At 39.8% G+C, this 20,007-nt stretch overlaps 1 protein-coding gene and 1 long non-coding RNA gene across 14 annotated transcripts in view; one reads left to right on the plus strand and one right to left on the minus strand.

Annotated features, from left to right (window-relative positions):
* The window catches only part of ADD3 (adducin 3), a 116,379-nt gene extending 104,953 nt beyond the window's left edge, over nt 1-11,426 (minus strand). For 2 of the 13 annotated variants that reach the window (XM_032490958.1, XM_032490960.1), the window contains exons 1-3: nt 9,042-9,324; nt 6,152-6,261; nt 5,124-5,236 (exon numbers count right to left, since the gene is read on the minus strand). The gene's annotated coding sequence lies outside the window, so the exon portion shown is untranslated. Of the gene's footprint in view, nt 1-5,123; nt 5,237-6,151; nt 6,262-8,617; nt 8,813-9,041; nt 9,325-11,180 lie in introns of those variants that run through there. The other 11 variants (XM_014563161.2, XM_032490962.1, XM_032490961.1 and 8 more) reach the window with 9 other exon arrangements.
* On the plus strand, nt 92-18,294 carry LOC116667016. Its single transcript, XR_004323793.1, has 3 exons — nt 92-212; nt 14,339-14,344; nt 18,283-18,294. It is a non-coding gene; the product is annotated as an uncharacterized LOC116667016 (long non-coding RNA).
* Nucleotides 18,295-20,007: the final 1,713 nt, after the last annotated feature.

Raw genomic sequence — 20,007 nt, forward strand, 5'->3', positions numbered from 1 at the left:
CCACCCTCTCCCCCTACCCCTGCAATATTCTAACACATCTCCTAGGGAAGTGTGTCCTTGGCACTGCTACTGATAAAGAGTATGTTGTGCCTTACAGTGGGATGAGACTGTGAACCACTATTATAAACTATCTCCTGTAGTGCTATGGAAAAAGGGCTATTATTTCCTGGACAGTTATTTCTCACCAAAACCCTTTCCATGGTCTGCATCTAGTGAAATCCTACTGTGCCTTTCCAGGACCACCCTTGTTCCTCTTTCCTGAGGACCTTTTTCTGACCATTCCATCTATGGTGCTCTTTTCTCGAACAGATGACCTATGGCATTTGTTATCTGTACCTGTCATTTAGCACTCTTCAGACACTGGCAAGTAACATCTTTTGTACAGTTGTCTTAGTTGTTGCTGACTTTTTAAATGTCTGACAGCAAAGTGTCAGGATCCCAAAGAGTTACATAGTTGATATTCCTATGGGGATTTTTCTGGAATGTAAAGCGTAATGCTCTTACCTATTAACGGAAAAGAGTCAGAAGTCCTAAAAGAATGATTGGGTTTTAGAATACACAGCACAATCATCACTGTAATGTAATTTTAGAAGCTTCGGTTATACCAAAATAATGATTCCCAACCTTTTAAAGTAATAAAGATGACTTTTAAGGTCAAAATATGTTTTAAAAAACCAAACACATACTTAAATATTAGTCAGGTGTTTATCTCTTAATTGAAAATATATGCATTCAAAAGTAGAAGTACGTACGTGTGAGGTACGGTACTCATTTGGTCTACCAGAGCACACTTGCTGTGCACACAAGTTAAGGTTCCCCCAGGACCTCAGACTGGCACATGGTTGAATTTTACTGTGCTGTGAACATGGAACATTACTGCCACATCAAAAAGTACTACCACCTTTAAGTATTTAGGAGCAAGGATAATATAGAAAGACTAACAAATCCCCATCTACCCCCAACCCTGGCCTAAAAAAAAAAGAAACCGGCATAAAATCCTTCAGTAACTCAACCCTTCCTCTCAAGAAGTAGCATATTTTAAGCAATGTGAAACAATTCACTTCTCTGTTTCAACAATAAACTTATCTTGTGGTTTTTAAGTTAGTGAATAATATAGCAAAAAGAACAAGAAATGAACATGACAGACAAAGCCAAATAGCAAATATTTGAAAGTCCATCTCATATATGTTTCCTGATTCTAGTGAAATCTCAATCCTATCTACCCATTTCATCACCCTCTTAAAACAAACAAATGAAAACCACCAGTATTTCCTAGCGGACATAGAAATACCATTCTAATTTTGCTTCAAGTTTTTGAACACTCATCAATAAGAAAGAGCTTATAATAAATAGCAGTATAGCATAGTGTTTAAAGGAATTAGCCCTCAGCTCAAGTCTGGGCTCTAACCCTTATTAACTGTATGATCTTGGGCAAGTTACTTAACTTCAGATAATTGATGTAAAGTGCTTAACATGATCCTCGGCACATTTTAAGGGCGGATAAAAGTGGTCACTGATTAATTAAGTAATATATGTAATAGATATTTAACAACAAAGATATGCCTACCAATTTCATCATACCAATTTCAATGCTTCCTTTCAATTCCTTCTTGTCTCTGACGGGTCTATTCCAGGTATCATAAACCTCCACTACAGACCTACAACTGGTTCTACTATCTCCAGTTCTACCCATGGCTAACTGGCTACCATAGCCAGTTTCTGGAATTTACGGGAAATGAAACAAAACACAACACAGGAGGCTATTTGAGCAAGCCAAAACAACAAAATCCACTTTGAAACAGTGAACTCACTCAAGTAGGAGTCACTGCCTTAGAACCTGAGACAAGAAAAAGGCAAGAGAAAAAGAAAAAAAAAAAAATCAAAATCCAAGTACTTTTAAAACCCTTACCTCCAGTTAAGAAAATAATTTGTTTGATGATTTGAAGGCCAAATTTTAAATAACATCATTGTTTGCAGGAGCCATCAATAACCAAAACTACTAATGAAACATGCCTCATTAAAATAATTTTCTTTACCATTTTAACAATGATTTCACCATTGCTAGACTATTTTCCAATATAAAGTCTCAACAACTTCAAGTTTCTCCTTTCCCATGCATTCCAACAAGTGGTGAATTAGTTCTTCATCATGTGTTTAGGCCTCCTGCTGGGAAGCATAATTAAAATCAAGCAAGCAATAATTCCACTTGGTGCTAAGATCCTTTCAAATCCTTCAATGAAGTTGAGTCTGGTTTCTCCAGAAAACAGCTGAAAGTTTTGCAACAAAAACTTGGGGCTGCTCAACTTGATGCTGGCCATTCAGCAGATGGCACTCTTCTCCTTGAGCCTAAATTACACAAGTGCCAAGAAGCATGTTCTGTTACATTCAGGTATGACACAAAGCAGGGAGTCTCTTTTCAAAGAACTTTACTGGTCATCACAATCCCTCCAGAAACCCATTCGTCAAAAGCTGATGGTACAACCAGACACTTTAACAGCCTAGGGAAGTTCAGATTATAAAACATCAAACACAACATAAAATCACCTAACTCAAGTGATTACCAAGTAATCAGCTTCTCAGAGCCTTGTCTATGTTAAGAAGATGCCACAGCTCTTACTCAGGCACAAAATGTTCTTCCCCTGTTACATACATTCTGCTACAGAGGTGACAGCCTTTCAGTGGCTGGTGACCAAATCTTGTCTATTGAGTACTTCATTAGAGTTTTAATGATAGCAATATGTTTAGAGAATTATGATTGTGTAATTACCAACATTCACTAGGACCAATGAAAGCAGTATTACTTTCATATTACTTTTAACATTTTTGGGTTAAAAAATTCATATTCTTATTTTTGATGCCCACTTTAAAAGAATTCAACATTCTAATACAAATTACTGTAATTCAAGTTTTGGGGAAAAAAATGTTTAAAGTAATATGGATTTCTGATTCATTAGTGATATGTATTTTACTTTAATACCTAATGCTCCCAACTATTATATGATAAATAAGGTTTCTCACACTTCTGATTCAGAGATCTTTTTTTTATATAATTTAAAAAGCAGACAGTTGTGGAGCCAGATGGAAGGAAATTCTTTTTTAGTGCAACAGCCAAACTTTTCAGCAATCACAGGGGAATCACCCTAAAAATTCCACCTTTCTCTAGGAGAGATAAAACTCAGTCCTAGCAATAAAAGTCAAGGGAGAAAGGTGAGGTAAAAGGAACATTGTTTTAAAATTTTAAAAAGGGGGAAAAAAAAAAGCACTTGGAGTGGGTGTAAGAAGTAAGACCCATATATCAAATTCATTGCCAATTTCTTTCCCTGTCCACAGGCAACTGTGCCACTTAAGTCCATCCATAAACATGACTTGAGCTCTGACCATCACCCTTCCCCAACCACTTCCTTAGATATTAAAAGGCTGACCTTTTAATATCTTTTTAATATCTTTTTCTTACGTACCAAGAAGTCAAATGAGATTAGAAGTAACAATGCAGCTAACACTTGCTGGCTCTAATTTCTGAAGGATTAAAAGTAGAGCGTTTCTTAAAGGGTCCCTGGGGAGGCCTCGATCCCAAAATATACTTCTTTAGAAACACCAAATAAGCCTAATTACCTCCTCCATGAGGATACTGAATAAACCAATCTTTTTGCTATGGCATTTAGTCATTCTAGCAGATCAAAAAACGACAGGATGAGGGTATTGTATGGAAAAGGGAAAAGGAAATGCTGTCCTTGCACAGGATGAGCTGAGCCATTGTGGAAGAACTTCACAGAAACACTACTGATGGTGACAAATTAAAGGCATACACTAAGTCCCTAGGATACTGATAAAACTCAGCACTTCTCCAACCTGACTGCTTTCTACATTGTTGGAATTCCAGCTCCCCTAGCAGGCAACCAACAATAGCCGTGGGAGCTGAATTAAACAGGTTCCTGAACCTACACCAGCCTTCTCCTTTCCTCCTCCATTCAAGGTGAGCGCTTCCTTGGTGGGGGATGGGGGAGTGAAAAATTACAAGAATAAATTTAAAGGGGCATGAGAGTTAGAAAAAAGAATAAAGTAACAATTTTACGTATGTTACTTGGAGTTAGGTTTTCAAGTTTCTTGCCTTAATGTCTACTTACCTTAATCCACATTGTGAGCATTAAAAAATTTTAATTGTTTTTTTCATATATACAGCATGTTTTTTGAGAAACTGGATTTAAGAACTTATGTTGTTACTGTCCTTAAGTTTCTAAACAGTGTTTTTACCCCCTGGCCGGCTGGTTGTGGGAAATTTTTCATCTTATATAAGTCATGCATGCATGCAGCAGAAAAAGTGAGCTTCATAACCCAGGGTTCAAACTGTAGCCTTGTTTAAGGAGGGAGCAATCTTAAATGCTAGTTAATGTACTGCTATACACCAATATCCTCAGGCCCAGTTTGAGGCAATTTAAAACAAGAGGTTTCAAAGTTCATCTTATATCAGGGACTCTTACCATTTCCAATTAAGCTTTAACTAAAGCCAACTTTTAAAACAAGTAAATGTAAAGTATATGGTGGTGATACAGATCAGCCTGACATCAGGTAAAAAGCTCATTTAGATCTAAACTCATTATAAAGATACAACTTAGGTCAAAGCCTAAACATCTTTTATAGTAACATTTCAGCTTTGGCATAGGTAAAAACAAGTCTATACTATCTTACTAAGAAGAAAATTTATAGGAACGGTAAGCCTTTTAATAACAAATATGGGTTTCATTCATTTTATATCTTTTGGTGATCATGCGACTACTTTTTGGGTTATGCTAGACAATTCTGAAAGCCACATCCACTCTTTAAAGTAGGAGACTCTTTATTAAATTGTTCCTTCAATGAAGTAAATCATGTTCTAGAAACCTGAAAGAGATTATTAAGACAGCTTTTCAAAGATACTCCAAAAAACAGTTTAAAGAAACCAAAGACTGATTCTCATTATCTACGCTATCATCTAAGACTTTAGGATAAGTTAAACAGTACTTTCTTAACATTCAAGTATGTTTTCAACCGTGCAATTACTTTTAAACTTGATTTTGAGACTTACCCACATATAAGAGATCAACAGTAAAATACACATTAAATAAGCAAACAAAAACCCCACACACCTTTTTTCTCCAACACTTTCAGTTAATTTTCAGTTAAAGTTGTTGTTCCTTGCATACTGCTGGTGTTCAAATATTCATTGCATGAGTGCCAGGTGAATCATTTTTAACTTTACCTGAAAGGAAAAGCATTCCCCAAGTAGTATGATTACACACATGTGTATCCATAACTAGTTATTGCTAGAAGAAAAAAAGTAATTCCTCTATTATATATAAGAGATATACAAGGGATAACAGACTTGTCTTTCAAGCCATAGTCAATGAAAGACTCCTAAACTGTTTGATTTAAGGAGGATTCTTAATAGACACATCCCATTACAGTAAAAAAAATTGAGATTGTCTTGGGTTTTGGCAGAGAGAATTTAGTCATTAGCAGGATCTGAAAGACGTCATAACAATCTCATCTAGAAATACTACAGCATGGACCCCAAGATCAAACGATAAAGCTGTTAACATAGAAGACATGAAATAAAGTATTAGGGCATTCATTTTGAATCTCAATGACATGACACAGTCTATGACTGCTCAATTAATTTCAAATAGGGTATCTATGTTTAAAAGGGAAGAATAGTACTCCTGATGAAACACTTAAAATGTTCTCTATTCAAACTCTACATGTTTAATATATCCTAAGGAGTATGAAACAGCACTGAATATTAATTACAGCAAAAGAATTAGTGGTTATTGAGCGTGAGAAACAGATTAGTAACCTGTGTCTTCAATACAATTTGAGCTTTAATTCAATGTATGCTTGTTTTTAAACATTTTTTCTTAATATGGCCTTTCACTAAATTGTCAACAAAGGACATATTAGCTCTCTACAAGAGTAATTCTGAACATTACTTAAAACAGCTACTAATTTACGTTATAATTAACTTACTTGACCTATCAGCTACACTGGTGAAGCAGCAACACAGTTCCTTGAGGAATGTGAGTGACAAAGTATAAGGCACGAGCTACATACAGCTTTTCACTTAAGGCTAATTTTAGGAGGCAACTCAGGTGGAACTTCGAACAAACTTAAAATTCACCTCAGGTTGATATGGTGTTGGTAATCAGCTCAGGCTTACTAATTTAATGCAGAACCAGAATCTCTCCAAGGAGCCTGCTGGACCAGGTGGAGTCCTACATATCTGGCAAGCTTAAAAAACAAAAAAGACCTTAATCTTTAGAAATTAAGAAGATAACATACTATAGCCCAAATTCTAGCACCCTAGCTAAACATGTTATATGAAAAGAGAACCTTCTTCCAAAGTCAAAAGGTGATTCTACTTAATGCAGATTAATTACCACTCTTCAGATTTAAACTTAGTAGTGTTAATACAGGAAGGTGTACCTAAACAAAAGACATATACACACAGTAGTCTTGGAGATACTGTGAAGAACTTTCATTGATTTTTAAGTATTACCAGAAGGGTAACAGCAGCGGGGGCCACTAGTTACATGGGCTCACTCTCAAGCCAGGTTCTAGGTTCAGAACCAGCCTGTGCCACCTAGTAGCTGTACAAAATATTTAACCTCTCTCTGTCTCTGTTTAGTCATTGTGCTGTCATGAAGATTAAGTAAATTAAATCATATAAAACTCTGTGCCTGGCACAGAGGTAGAGCAAATAAATACTGGCTGTTACAAATTTTTGCGGAGCCTTCACCTACTGGGTTGCATGATATATGGCCTTCAAAAAAAAAGTCATTTTATATATTGATAATGATAAACAAAGCACTTACTGAGTACCAGAATATATTCTAAGCACTTTACTTACAACAATTCGTTTAAAGGTCTGATATTCTCATTTCCCAACATTTTACAAACCCAATCTGTCCACAGTTGGGTTTTTATGATTTTATGTGACTTTTTCCTTCAACAGAAATGCTTCTTACACATGATGATGTATATAAGTGCTGCCCAGTACAGCTAACCAACTACTTTGAGATACAAGAGATTAAAGAGCTAACAATCTGCATGGGCTTAAGTGTGACAAAAACACTCAAGACACGATCGATCTCCTTCAGCAGGCCTCACAACCTCAGAAACTGGGCCCCACCCTGTATTTAGGTTTTAGGATTGTGTGTAGGTGAGCAGATGCTATGCCCTCTTAGTCTCAAAAGACATTCTGGTTTCACAAAGACCAAACCACACTTTAAACATCATTGAGCAGTACTCACATTCATCCCAGTGTAACGTTACTGAAAAAGGGGTTAGAAATAACAAAGAGTACATTATTATTTTCTCATTTATTTTCAGAATGTAAAACATTCTGAAAATACAATTCTATCATGCAAAATATTTTCCAGATGTATAATCACCTATGTCATATGTCAAATGTCTCCCAACAAACATTTCCTTATATCATACATGGAACAAGCTGCCACATATTGAATGCCTCATAACCAACTGTTTCAAGAACTCTTAATTACGCTTAACATTCAAAATAGATACACCAATTTTTTTCTTTAAAAGCAACTATTATAACATGCCAGCACCTGAAGTCAATTTTAAGACTTTTAAGAGCACAGACTGAATTCTGGAAAGATGGAGAGTTAAATGTAGCAAAAGTGGCTTTTTGGGGGGGGGTCTTCCCTCTGCAAAGTTAATCTGCGCAATTTGAGCACAAGAAAATGAGTGAGTTACAGTGCAATTACAATGCAATTGAGATTTAGCTATAAAAACTTTATACACATGTTCCAAAAGTAATTTAACCCTATAAATGAATCGGCCCCACATCTTAATAACACATTTTTTAAAATAGTCAAATATCTTACTTAAAAACGACAAATTATACCGTACTCTTATTATACTCTTTTTAACAGTCTCAGTAGAAGTCTTCTAAAGCCAAAATTAGGATGTACTCAGCATGATGTAGATGCACTCTATTCCAAGGAAAGCAACCATTTCACACCGCTAAATCTAAAATGTCGTATAACTTAACATAAAAGCGCACACACGTTTATGTAGTTGGCACTTACCCCCCAAATCTTATAAACTCCTTCACCAAACATGCACATAATCCCCACTCAAAGCCTCCTGGTTGAGTTAAATTCCATTTCTCTCCATACCACTCTAGCAGGTCAGTTGCAACAGCACATGTGCCAAAGAAATTGGTGGTTTTACTCACGCTCCCATTTTAAACGGGCGCCTACTTGCGATTAAAACTCTGCAAGTTTACCTGAGGCCATTCTTGCCATTTTAATAGAGGCCTAGCTTATTCTGTCTCTGTGGTCTTGCCTCAGCTGTAATAGCATACCTCCAAAGAGGCTGGACATGCCCCCAAGCACCAGCAAAGCCGACCAGCTGCCAACCCTGCTCGTCACCCCGGGCAGGAAGCGCAACCTAACGTGTATACGTTTGTAGGGGTAGGGTGGGTGGGTGTTTGTGTGGGTGTGTGTTGAGGGGGATGGGGACGCAGAATACAAGAGGAACGTTTGGTTGAACGCTTTCGACTTGTAACCAAAGTTTTTTAAATGAGGAAAACAAAACAAACCAATACTCCATCCCTTACCTCCACCTTTTCCATGCGCGGGAACCTCCCACCCTCCTGGAGAGCACCTTCAGAGCTTAAGGTCTCCGGGTCACCGAAGCTTCAGCTAGTTCTTGATTTTTAGAATTCCCCACCGCCCGGGGGAAACCAAAAAACGCCCGAAAGAACTGGGCCCACTCCATGGCGCCCCGAGATCCTCCCCTGCAGGTCCACCCGCCTCCAACCAGCCCAAGGCTCCCATTCCCGCCCCTCGGACGGAGGGGGGGGGTCACCTGAGGCCGCAGGAGCAGCCAATAGGAAGTCCCCTCCGCCCCGCGAGCCTTCGCGTATCCCACCCCCGCGCGACCCCCTGGAAGGGTCCCCGAAGCCCAGCCTGCGCGGGCGCCCGCCGTCCCCACCGCGAGGAGAGACGGAAAGGCGACGCCTTCTCTCCCCTCAGGATTACCTCGCAGGCGCGCAGCCGGCTTTGTGCTTCCCTCCCTCCTTCTCCGCGGCCGCTGGCACTGCAGCGGCCGCGCGATCCTCCGCCGCTGCCTCTTAAACGCCGCACGGCTCCAGAGGGGAGGGCCGAAGGGGAGGGGGCGTGAGGAGGGAGGGACCTGGGCGCCGAGCCCTGTGAAGCAGGAAGCGGCGACACCTGGGTCGCGATGCCTCTAGCTCTAGCTCTGTTTTTAAAATGATAATTTAACCCCCCTTCTTTCCCTCCCGCCCCTCGCCCCAGCGACCGTTACGGGCAGGCGGCTGGCGCTCTGGCGCGACTGGCCGAGCGCCCCCTGAGCGTCCCCTGGCCCCGCCCCCAAGGCTCCGCCTTTAGGTACCCAAGCGCCCCTGGCTCCACCCCCACAGGCCAGCCCCTCGCAGCCCCTGAGCGCCCCTGGTCCCGCCCCTCGGGCCCCCGAGCGTCCCGGCCCCGCCCCTCGGAATCACCGGACGTTCCTGGCCCCGCCTCCTCAAGGCCCCGCCCCTAGTGGTCCCTCGCGCCCCTCCAGAGCTTTGGTCCCGCCCTTTGCGGCCCCCTCCGCGCCCGCGAGCACTAAGTCTCTGAAGCCGCAGCCCCCACGGCCTACTGGCCCGGCCTCTTGGGAGGGCCTGGCGCGGGGAAACCGCTTGGCATCTCTTGCACGTCCTCCTCCAGCTATGCAGCTTCGATCCGCGGCGTCCCCAGAGGGTCGGAGGAGTAAACGACCCTGACGGAAACCAGTCTACAAGAGGAAGGAGGGGCGCGTCGGAAATGTCCCCGCCCTAACCTGAGAGAGTCCCCTCGCCCCGAGGCTGAGCCACGGCTTTCAGAGTCAGCCTCTGCCGCCCACTGGCTGCTGGGTCTTCAGCGGGAGGCCACTGCTAAGGTTCAACCTCTGCTCGCACCCACAGTGAGGGGCCTGGGTATTCTCAGCATAGTTGCCTGTGGGGGCGCCTCCTCCTCCCCACTTCCACAGAGGGGCGCGTTAGGGGCTCTCTCTATCCTGCTCTACTGGCACCCATCGAGGGTCTTCACTTTGGCCCCTGGCCTTAAGACCTTATGAGAGCTGACCTTTTGGCTGTGAAAAGTCAAGGTACCGACAGCCTTCAAAATGAAATCGGGGCCGGGTAAACTTTGCAACACATAATTGCAGGAATGTGGATCCATCCACAGGTGACACTGGGCCGCCCACCCTCGCCACCAAGACATGACCTACTCTAGAAATAGACCTCCCAGTAACGCACACCTTTCTCTGCTACCCAAGACTTGCACATGCCTCCCGCATATATGTCTCGTATGGACATGAACCCGCTCCCAAGCACACCCCTCTGAGCGCCATTCTGGTTATTCATGGTCCCTTGGGTCAACCCCACCCTAACACACCAAACAAACTTCACTCTCCACCCTTATCTTCCTTCGTTTCCAAGGCACTGGCGACAGTCCACTTCATTTCCTTCCTCCTCTGCAGACTCTTCTCTTCCCCCTCAAATACTTCACGCCATCCCCCTCACTCTCGTCCCCTCCCTCTTCTTTAAAAATGTGCTAATTAAAATGTAGTTTCCTCTTCCCACATATGAAGTGTGGAAAATGAATCTTGTCTTGGCATAAACTGTGATTCATTTATCCCCGTTTTCTCTCTCCACTGGACTAAAGCTAGAGAAATTTTAGTCTACCACCATCTCCCATATGCTTAAAATCTAACCATGCCTTATGATTTTTAAATACCCCAAAAGGATGGTAGGGAAGGCTTCCTGGCTTTGGGGAGAAAATATTTAGAAAATGCCCGGCCTGTCATTTTATTTGGCATTTTGAAATATCTGCAGTATTTGAAAGAAATATTGGGAGTGGCTGGATGTTTTCTTGCATTTAAAAAGCAAAAAATGAAAAGCTTGGCATGCATCAAGGTTAGCCCTTTTTATGAATAGCCCCCCGAAAGTATGTTAAGGGCACATACCAGACAATAGTCTCCACTGTACAGGGCATTTGCCAGTCACAAATCTAGACCCCCTTCAAAGGAAGACAAATTAACATAACCCATTTTAAACTATGTCTGACGAGCAACCCTTTCCATCAACACTCCCTTTGCCACAGTTTCTAGACAAAATGGATAAAAGATTTGCTTACCCACTGAAGATTCAAGGCTTTCAGGTGCCCAGGGTAGTAGGCGTGTGTGTCTTCTAGGTGTGGATTCTGCAGTGCTGCACAGAAACCCACTGCAGCCTCAGACCGGCGGCGGCTGCAGCGGCGGCGGCAGCAGCAGCGGCGGCGGCGGCGGCGGCAACAGCAGCTTTTTCCAATGCTGAGTAGTAAAGTGTGTGACTTTCGTAGAGACTCCACAATTACCATTAGGAGCTTGCTTATAAGAGAGGAGGCGGAATCTCTCTTAAAGGGATGGGTTTTGTTTTTCCTCCCCACTATTGCTTCATAAGAGGCAGAAAGGGTGGAAGCAGGGAGTTTTTTTGGTCTGAGTAAGGCAGTACAGCTGTGGGAGGTCAAGGTTAAAATTAACTGGGTGATCAAGGGACCAATTTAGTGTGAGTCAATGAAATGCTGGAAGCATTAGTTTTAAAGAGCCCTGCTAACTTCCAATACTGGGGTCCATGGCAAAAATAAAGGGGTGTGCCTTGAAACTGACTAGTATTTTGTGTTAATATTTAATTTCCAAGCATTGCGCTAAAATGGTAACTTTATAACGAGAGGTTATTTGTATTTAATACAAGAATGTGAAAAGAATCATAAAACTCATTTATGTGATTGGGAGCAATGGAGTGAAGTCTTACTAACACTTATAAGCGTATCTGGAATTTCAGTGAATATTAATATTAGAAAATATATTATTGTAAATCAACTATACTTCAATAAAAAAGAAAGTATATTATTGACAGGGATCAATGCATACTTATAAAAATCACAATATTATTTATCGAAAAGTGTAAAAATTTAACATATAAAATAATTTTAGCAAATAATAGCAGGGTACTATACTATTTCAGTGGCAATTCAAAAGTCAGCAAAATTAAGGAACTCATAAGTAGATTACTTTAAATGAATGCAGACCTACTATTTAGACTATTTTGTGTTGTGTCCACACATGAGGAACTTGAGAGTCTGCATTATAACTTTAAATTTTATTTTAAATAATATTCCTCAATTTAAGCACTGAACATCTATGATCTTTTTTCTTCATGGGTAAATGAGGAGGTGTGGTCCCAAAATATGAACAGAGAAAAATACGGAAAATATTCTGCAACTGATTTTTTTTTTTCACAGCATTTGTTAGCTACCTGTGTGATCTTGAGCCAGTAAGAGAACTTTTTTGTTCCATAGTTCCCTATTGTGTAAAATGAGGATGTTGGATTGAACATTTCCTTTAGCATTCCAAAATACTATGATTTCATGACATTTATACATTTATATTTTTTGTTATTTATTGCATGTACTTCTCACTCTACATTACTTTTCTTGGAAACCTGGATTAAAGGTATATCTTTATTTTTAATGTATAACCAGCGTTTGTTACTACTACTATTCAGAAATTATTTCTCAAATTAAATATCATTTTTATAAAGTGAATAAACTTAATTTTATCTGACTTATGACTTTGTGCTCAACTATGACCAATTTTCCTGTCTTGCTAAGGATGCCGACTAAAATGCAAAATGTATGTTTAATAGCAATGAGAACATATTTTTAAAACTGGCGCGTTATTGAATAGTAGAGTTGAAACAGAGAGTTTAGAGCTCACCGACTCTAACCCTGTAGTTTCACAAGTAGAAAAAATGGAAACCCAGAGAAGCAAAATGGGGATGCAGGGGAGTTAACTCTGTTCGCACATACACACACACACACACACTCACTCACACCCATGGCAAAAAAAACCACATATATGAACATACACACTGTTTCACATACCTACATTGGGGACTTAGCAAGACCTTTCAGAACCAAAAAAAAGTAGTTTCACTCAATGACATTGTTTGTGTACATGTAGTATAAACTAAAGACATATCAAACAAGTACTTACAATGTGTGTAAATAATAACACAGATTTTTGCCTTCAGGTTTGGAGATGTTTATGCTGGAAAGTAAAAAAATTTGTCTAGGGAAATTTTTTTAAGTGGCCCCTAAGGAAACTCACAACATTTGTAAACTCTTACTATCTCCCACCCAAATGACAAGGCCCTCAAATCTGTCACTTGTTTCCTTGCACCCATTGGTGCCTCTGTTCCCTTTTGTTTATGTCCCTAATCATGCCTGCCAAGAGGAATTCTTTTTGGAGCCAGGCAGGGGAAAGTACTATAGAGATTTGATTCTGGCCTTTAGAGATGCTTTTTGGAAGTTGCTTTTTGGGCTAGATACTTACATTTTTCTTTTAATCCTGATCTGGTATTCCTGATAAGCACTAACCTAAGCCCATTCTCCCTAGTTTCAGGGAGGCATTAGATTAGATTAGATGACATAGTAAACTTGGTGTTTGTGTACCTGGCAGGACAATTTATCCCCTATTTAAAAAAAAAAAAAAAAAGCCTCCTATAGGGAGAGAATTGAAGGAAATTAGTTGCCCAGTCTCTTCATCTGTTTTTGTTTATCTTGCTCTTCTGCAAGGAAGGCATTTCATTTCCTACCAGGTGGTAATGAACAATGAATAAAATAGCCATTATTTCTATAATTTAAAAGAACCCCTCAAAATTAAATGTATTTCTTTGTATCTTCCCCAGAGTGCAGTCTCTTATATAAAGGCACTTAATAGATACTTTTAAAAATGAATACACGAACTAATGAATGAATAGCCCCCCAAATATCCAGAAACTGATTACAAAGTCTTTTTGTTTGTTTGTGATTTGCATTGTCTGAAACAACTGACTCCATTCTCTACCTCCCTTTTCTAACACAGTCATGATCTAAGAGAAACAATCTCCTTTCTGTAGAGCTCTTCAGGCATGCCTGATTTGTATTCTCCAATTAAATTGTAGCCACAAATCTCCACATGAACTCTGGGTAGATCAAGCAGTAGCCGAGACACTCTCTGCCAAGAAAGCACAGGATTCAGTTTCGGAATTCCAGTGCTCTAGTTCTCGTTGTGAAACCAGCTGGTCATGTGACCTCAAACGAGTTTCTTGACTTGACTGTGCCTCAGTTTAGCCATCTTTTAAGTGATGGTGGTGGATTATAATACCTGCTGTACTTACTTCATAGGGTGGTTATGAAGTTCAAATGACAATAAAAGGTAAAAATGCTTTGAACTTTTCAAAGCACTTTATAAATAGAAGGTATTATTATAGGTAGATGTATTTAAAATCAATTATCTAGTTCAAGGGACTTTACCCTAAACAACCTGTTTTACTACTTACTGTTTCAGAAGGCAAACAGGTTTATCTCCCTGTGTGCACGCACGCATACACACACACACACACACACACACACACACACACACACACATATGCGCATGCACCCTGCTGCTCCCAGTTTAACAACTTCTTAGCTTCGAGGCTTTTCCCTTGAACTGGGAAATAACATCTACAATTTGAAGGGTTAAGAATTTATATAGAGAGCCCTTCTCCATTCCTTCTCCCCAGATTTACTTTTTTAAAGCTCTCAGACAGAAAAATAAACTCCAAAGCACAACAGCCTTTTCATATTACCTAATGTCATGTATTCCATCAGCAGGGCTAGATGAACCATTCATTCTGAAACGTGGCCATACTACATATGTTTTGATGACCCTTTTGTGTCAAACAAGTCTGGAAAGTACTTGGGGAACAGGGCAGGAAGGATTGACATGGAACTCATGCTAATGAGTTCTCTGTTCCCCAAGGAGACATAATCAGGGCAACACTCAAGGATTCATCAACATATTTTATTAGCACTATGTGACCTATATGGTTTATTTTAAAGAAATTACCTCTGCTAAATACCTGATAGGTCCTTATACAAATGTTTCAGTGATCAGGCCTGATAAATTTCTGTAATGTTTATAAAATATCACCCTCAGTGTCCTCCTCCTTTTTTTCCCCAAAGGTATTTATTGTCACTTATTCATTTTTCATTTGATGATTCATTTGAAATAATCATGGCTAAGTAAATAACTGCTAGTACACAAAAAAGCTAATAAAGAACTGCTATAAATAAGGTATTCCAAATGGAGTATAAAAACTCGCACAGAATCAAGTTAAGAGTTACCAGTTTCTGTGTAGAGAAACTGTAAAATGAATACAAAGTATACAACTGCTATGTTAAGCCCTAAAATACATCATCTTATCTATATATCTTATCATCATCTACCTTAAGATTTCAGCTGCTAATCTTTATATGTCTGAATTACATGATCTTAAAACTGGGTGGGTGTTATAATCCTTATGGCACTATTTCTAGAACGTGATCAGGAACTACCTGCAACAGAATCACTTGGAGTATTTCCTAAAATGCTGATTCCTAGACCCTGTCCTTGAATTAGAGACTTTTAGGGTGTGGCCCTGGATTGATGGTCTTTTTTAAGCTTCCCAAATGATTCTCGTGTACACCAAATTTGAGTATTGCTATCCTACAGAAATAATGCAGTGTGTGTAGATCTCAGAGGCACGGTGAGTGAGATGCAGGTGGCTCGTTTTTTACTCTGTGAAAAGGATTCAGAGAAGGACTAACACTGGCTCCACCCTTTCTACAGTGTAAACTTGGGCAAAATATTTAATCTCTCTTGGTCTTAGTATCCTCATCTGTAAAATAATTTCTATTTGACTGTGTTGTTACGAGGATTAAGTGACATAACACGTGGAGAGCTTCTACTCTAGTGTCTGACCCATGATGGAAGTTAAGTATATGCTCATTTCTTCTCTCTTTGTTCAAAACATGAGTTCCAGGTGCATTCTTCTTGTCCAGTGTTTTAGTATACTTGGTAGAGGAATATGAAGTAGTACTTAAATGATAGCTAATATTCTGAGTACTTACAGTATGTCAGTGTTAAGACTTAATATGCATTATTTCATTTCATACCCACCATAATCCTAGACATAGGTACCATTATTGTTTTTGGATAAAGGAACTAAGGCTTATAGAGGATAAGTAACATTCCCAGAATCTCAGAGCAAAGAATTAGCAGAGCTGGGATTCAAACCCAGGCATTCTGACTCCAGAGAGTAACTGTTCATTATGCTGTATATTTTGTAGATTCTCTCAGTGCTTAGATTCCAACATAAGGGCCAGTCTTTTGGAAGGAACAAGCAATTGCAAAAATGGAGTTTATAAACCTTCCAGAAATACAGAAAGATGAATGCTATCATTTCCTTCTCTTAGGAGACTTTACTAGTTGCCTGTAACAGAGTATGGCACATAGTAGGTATTCAAAAGTACTTAACAGATGGAAGATAGAGCTTTAACCAGCATACTATTTAAGCAGCTGATGTATCTAAGCCTAAGTTTTAAATTTTCCAGATTTTCTTGATCAGATTGTATTCTAACATAATGCAAGTCACTAACTTTCAGAGGTACAGATCATCTTATCATTGGCAACAAATAGTCCTTGAACATTTGCAATGAACTATGCACTAGTTTGGCACTGAGAGGATTATTTAAAAAAAACAACTTGAGACATCTAGCTGGGAAATAAACACAAATGTATGAAGCAACCAGATTGCAAAATCACCACATGTGAGATAATAAATGTGAAGCCCCTAGCAAACAGTAAACAATCAATAAATGTTATCAATAATATGATTGTTACTATCAATTATTATTTGATTATTACAGTTTTATTAACAATAAGAAGAAATAATAATTGTTATAGCTACCATTTAATGAGTGATTATGTGCCAAGTATTGTGCTTAGTGTTTTACACATATTTAACCATCTTATCAGTCCTGCTAAATCAATATCCTTAATCATATTTTTTTAAATGAAAAAAACTGAGACTCAGTGAGGTTAAATAACTTGCCCAAGCCACACATTTGATATCCAGAGTTAGGGTAAATAATATACTCAAAGAATCCAAAAAGAGTCAGGGAAGAGAGAGGTCAGTTCCTGCTGGAGAAGGCAGGGACGACATCTCAGAGTAAGAAGAGTAGAATTGTGATGGGGGAGAGATGGAGGAGAAGGGCCTTTGATGATGGAGGTGGAGGACTAAAGGTATGTATGGGGGTTTTCTGAGACAGGTCCCCCAGCACTTGGCTTATGCAATGCTCACGGTGAATGCATGACTTGGGTCTTCTTTACTGAGCAGGCAGGAATGTATGAGGAATGTTGGCAGAACAGCAAGTAAACCTGTCTGCCTGGAATGAAAAGTTTGTGTAGGGCAAAGTTAGAATTTATATAGTCCCCAAACCCATAGCCCTGAAATGTCAGTCTTTACTTACTGACAGCCTGTTTCAATAGCCCCAACTCTAGTTACTTTCCATTGATACACTCACTTATTTTCATTCATGAAACTACGGTATTTATTGAACTCCTACTATGTGCCAGCCATTGGGTGCTAGGGATTGAGCAATGAATAAAACAGACAAAAACCCTTGCACTCAGGAAGATTTCTTGTACTGAGAAAACACAGATGTTAACATATAAACAAGTTGACAAGTAAAGTTATTTCCGATGCTAAGGACTATGAAGAACATAAAACAGACCATTGACAATGACTAGTTAGGAAGGATGAAGAAGGCCTTTTTGAGGAGGTGACATTTGAGCTGAGACTCAAGTGACCTGAAGTTATCAGCTGGAGAGAAAAAGACATTTACAGGTCATGAGGCAGAACAAGCTTGGGTGACTGACAGAAGGGCAGGGTGGCTGAGCACTATATGCATGGGACCAAGTGTCCCAGATGTGGCCAGAAAACTGGGTGGAGGCTGCATCACATAGTTCTGGTAGGTCAGGGTAACAGTTTCAATTATGGAAGATTTTAAGCCAAGAAGTCATAGGGTCTCAATTACATTTTTAAAATTTCACTCTGGCAACTGTGTGGAGAATGGGCTGCAGAAAGAGGTGATTAGAGACTGGAAGGCTGGTTAGGAAGTTATCAAATCTTCCATACAAGAGGAAATGGGGTCTTGTTGCAGAGGCGGCTGTGGAGATGAGACTTGGGCACGTTTTGGGAGTAGATCTGACATGACTTGAGCATGGAGTGCATGTGACAGGTAAGAGAAGGGAGGGAAAGAGAGAAATCAACCCAGAATGATCTCCAGGCCTTTGGCCTGAGCATCTGTCTGGTGGGGGCTCCATCATCGAAAACAGAGAAGACTTGAGCAGGAAGAGCACGACACGTAAAAGTGAATGCTACCGTTCTCTCATTTTAAGCTTGCAATCACCCACTTTTTTCCTTCGAAATACTTATCCTACTCTAAAATTATCTTGTTTATTTTTTGTATTCGTTCATCATTAATTTACTCCCCATAAAAAATCTTCAAAAGAGCAAAAACTTGTTTCTCTTGTTTACTGTTGTGTCCACAGAGTCTACAACACTGACTGGCACAGAGTATATGCTCAACAACTTTTGGAATTTGTTGAGTATAGTTCAGTGGTTCGCAAATGTACATCAAAACCACCTGAGCAGCTTATTAAAAGTTTATTTATTTAATTCTTAAAAAAAAATTTTTAAAGGAGGTGCTGGGGATTGAACCCAGGACCTCATGCATGCTAAACATATGCTCCACCACAGAGCTATTCTACACTGCAACCTTTTATTAAAAGTTTAGAATCAGCCCCCACACAAACCTCTCCCCACCAGAGCTCTGCTTGAGTAGGTCTGGGTCACATTCAGGAAACTGCATATTTAGTCAACACCATAGATGGGCAGTGGTCTACAGTCTAAACCAGTGGTTTAGATATATTCATGTTGATTCAAATATTTACTTTGGAAACCACATTTCAGCACCATCCCCAAAGATGAAAATGTATGGCTTTCAGAATTCAATGGTATTCTCATATATAGTTAAGTCATAAGGTATTAATTTAAAAGCTTTTGAGAGAAAACCATTGAAAGAATCTTGCGGTCCCTCCTATCTCATTTGACTCTCATTGGAGACCAGGAAAGCATCTCTTTGGAAGGTCTTTTATGTGAAGAAAGGGGATTACCCAAGTTCTGAGACAATCCTCCTCTTCTACCACATCTTCCAAAGTATGTGTCCCACATGCATTTACATGTATATGAAATTCCTTTACTTGGTGATTTTCATGAATGTATGTTTTTGTCTGCACATCTATTCCCTTTTCCAGTAAGAGTGCTTCAGTATTCCTTTGTGGAACCCCTTTTCACCCCATTGCTGCAGTCTTGGCACTGTTCCCTTTCCCTGAGCAAGAGGTTGGCCTCAAGTTGGATCAACCAATGTTTTCTCCCTAGCATTTAAATACTGAGTAGAATGACACAAACACTACAGAAGATCAGAATTCATCTTGAAGGAGGTCCCTGAGGAGAATGTGATTAAATACTACTGCAAAAATCTTGCTTGACTGAGCTCCTGTCTCTTCCAAGACCTGATTATTCAGCTTTTCCTTCAATTCTATGAGCCATGAGCCTTATTCTTCCAATAAATTCCTTTTGCCTAAATTAATAAGAGTGGTCTCAGTTGCTTGCAATGTAACCTATAACATAGCGGTTAAAAACCTCGCAATCTATAGTTACAGGTAAAGCTTTCAAAACAAACCCTTCCTTAGAGCAGTAGCACATTGAACCATGTTTTCACTAAAGTGTAAATGTCTGATAGCAGAGACTGAGCAGGTAGATGAGAGTGAAAGTTCTCCTTGTTTGACATCAGTCCCACCACAGAGATAGGAAGGAAAAGGATGTGGCTGGCACATGACACATAAATCCCACTTTACAAATTTGTCCTGAGTTTACACATGAAATAAATACCTTGCTGGAAACTCTCAAAGTAATTTCTACTCAGCTATCCCAGCTCCTGAATTTCTATCTTCAGACTAAATGTTCAGAGTAAGCCTTTCCAAAACAGGGCATAATTACTGGGACATATA

Source organism: Camelus ferus, chromosome 11, assembly GCF_009834535.1.
Source record: "Camelus ferus isolate YT-003-E chromosome 11, BCGSAC_Cfer_1.0, whole genome shotgun sequence".
NCBI classification, from domain to species: Eukaryota; Metazoa; Chordata; class Mammalia; order Artiodactyla; family Camelidae; genus Camelus; species Camelus ferus.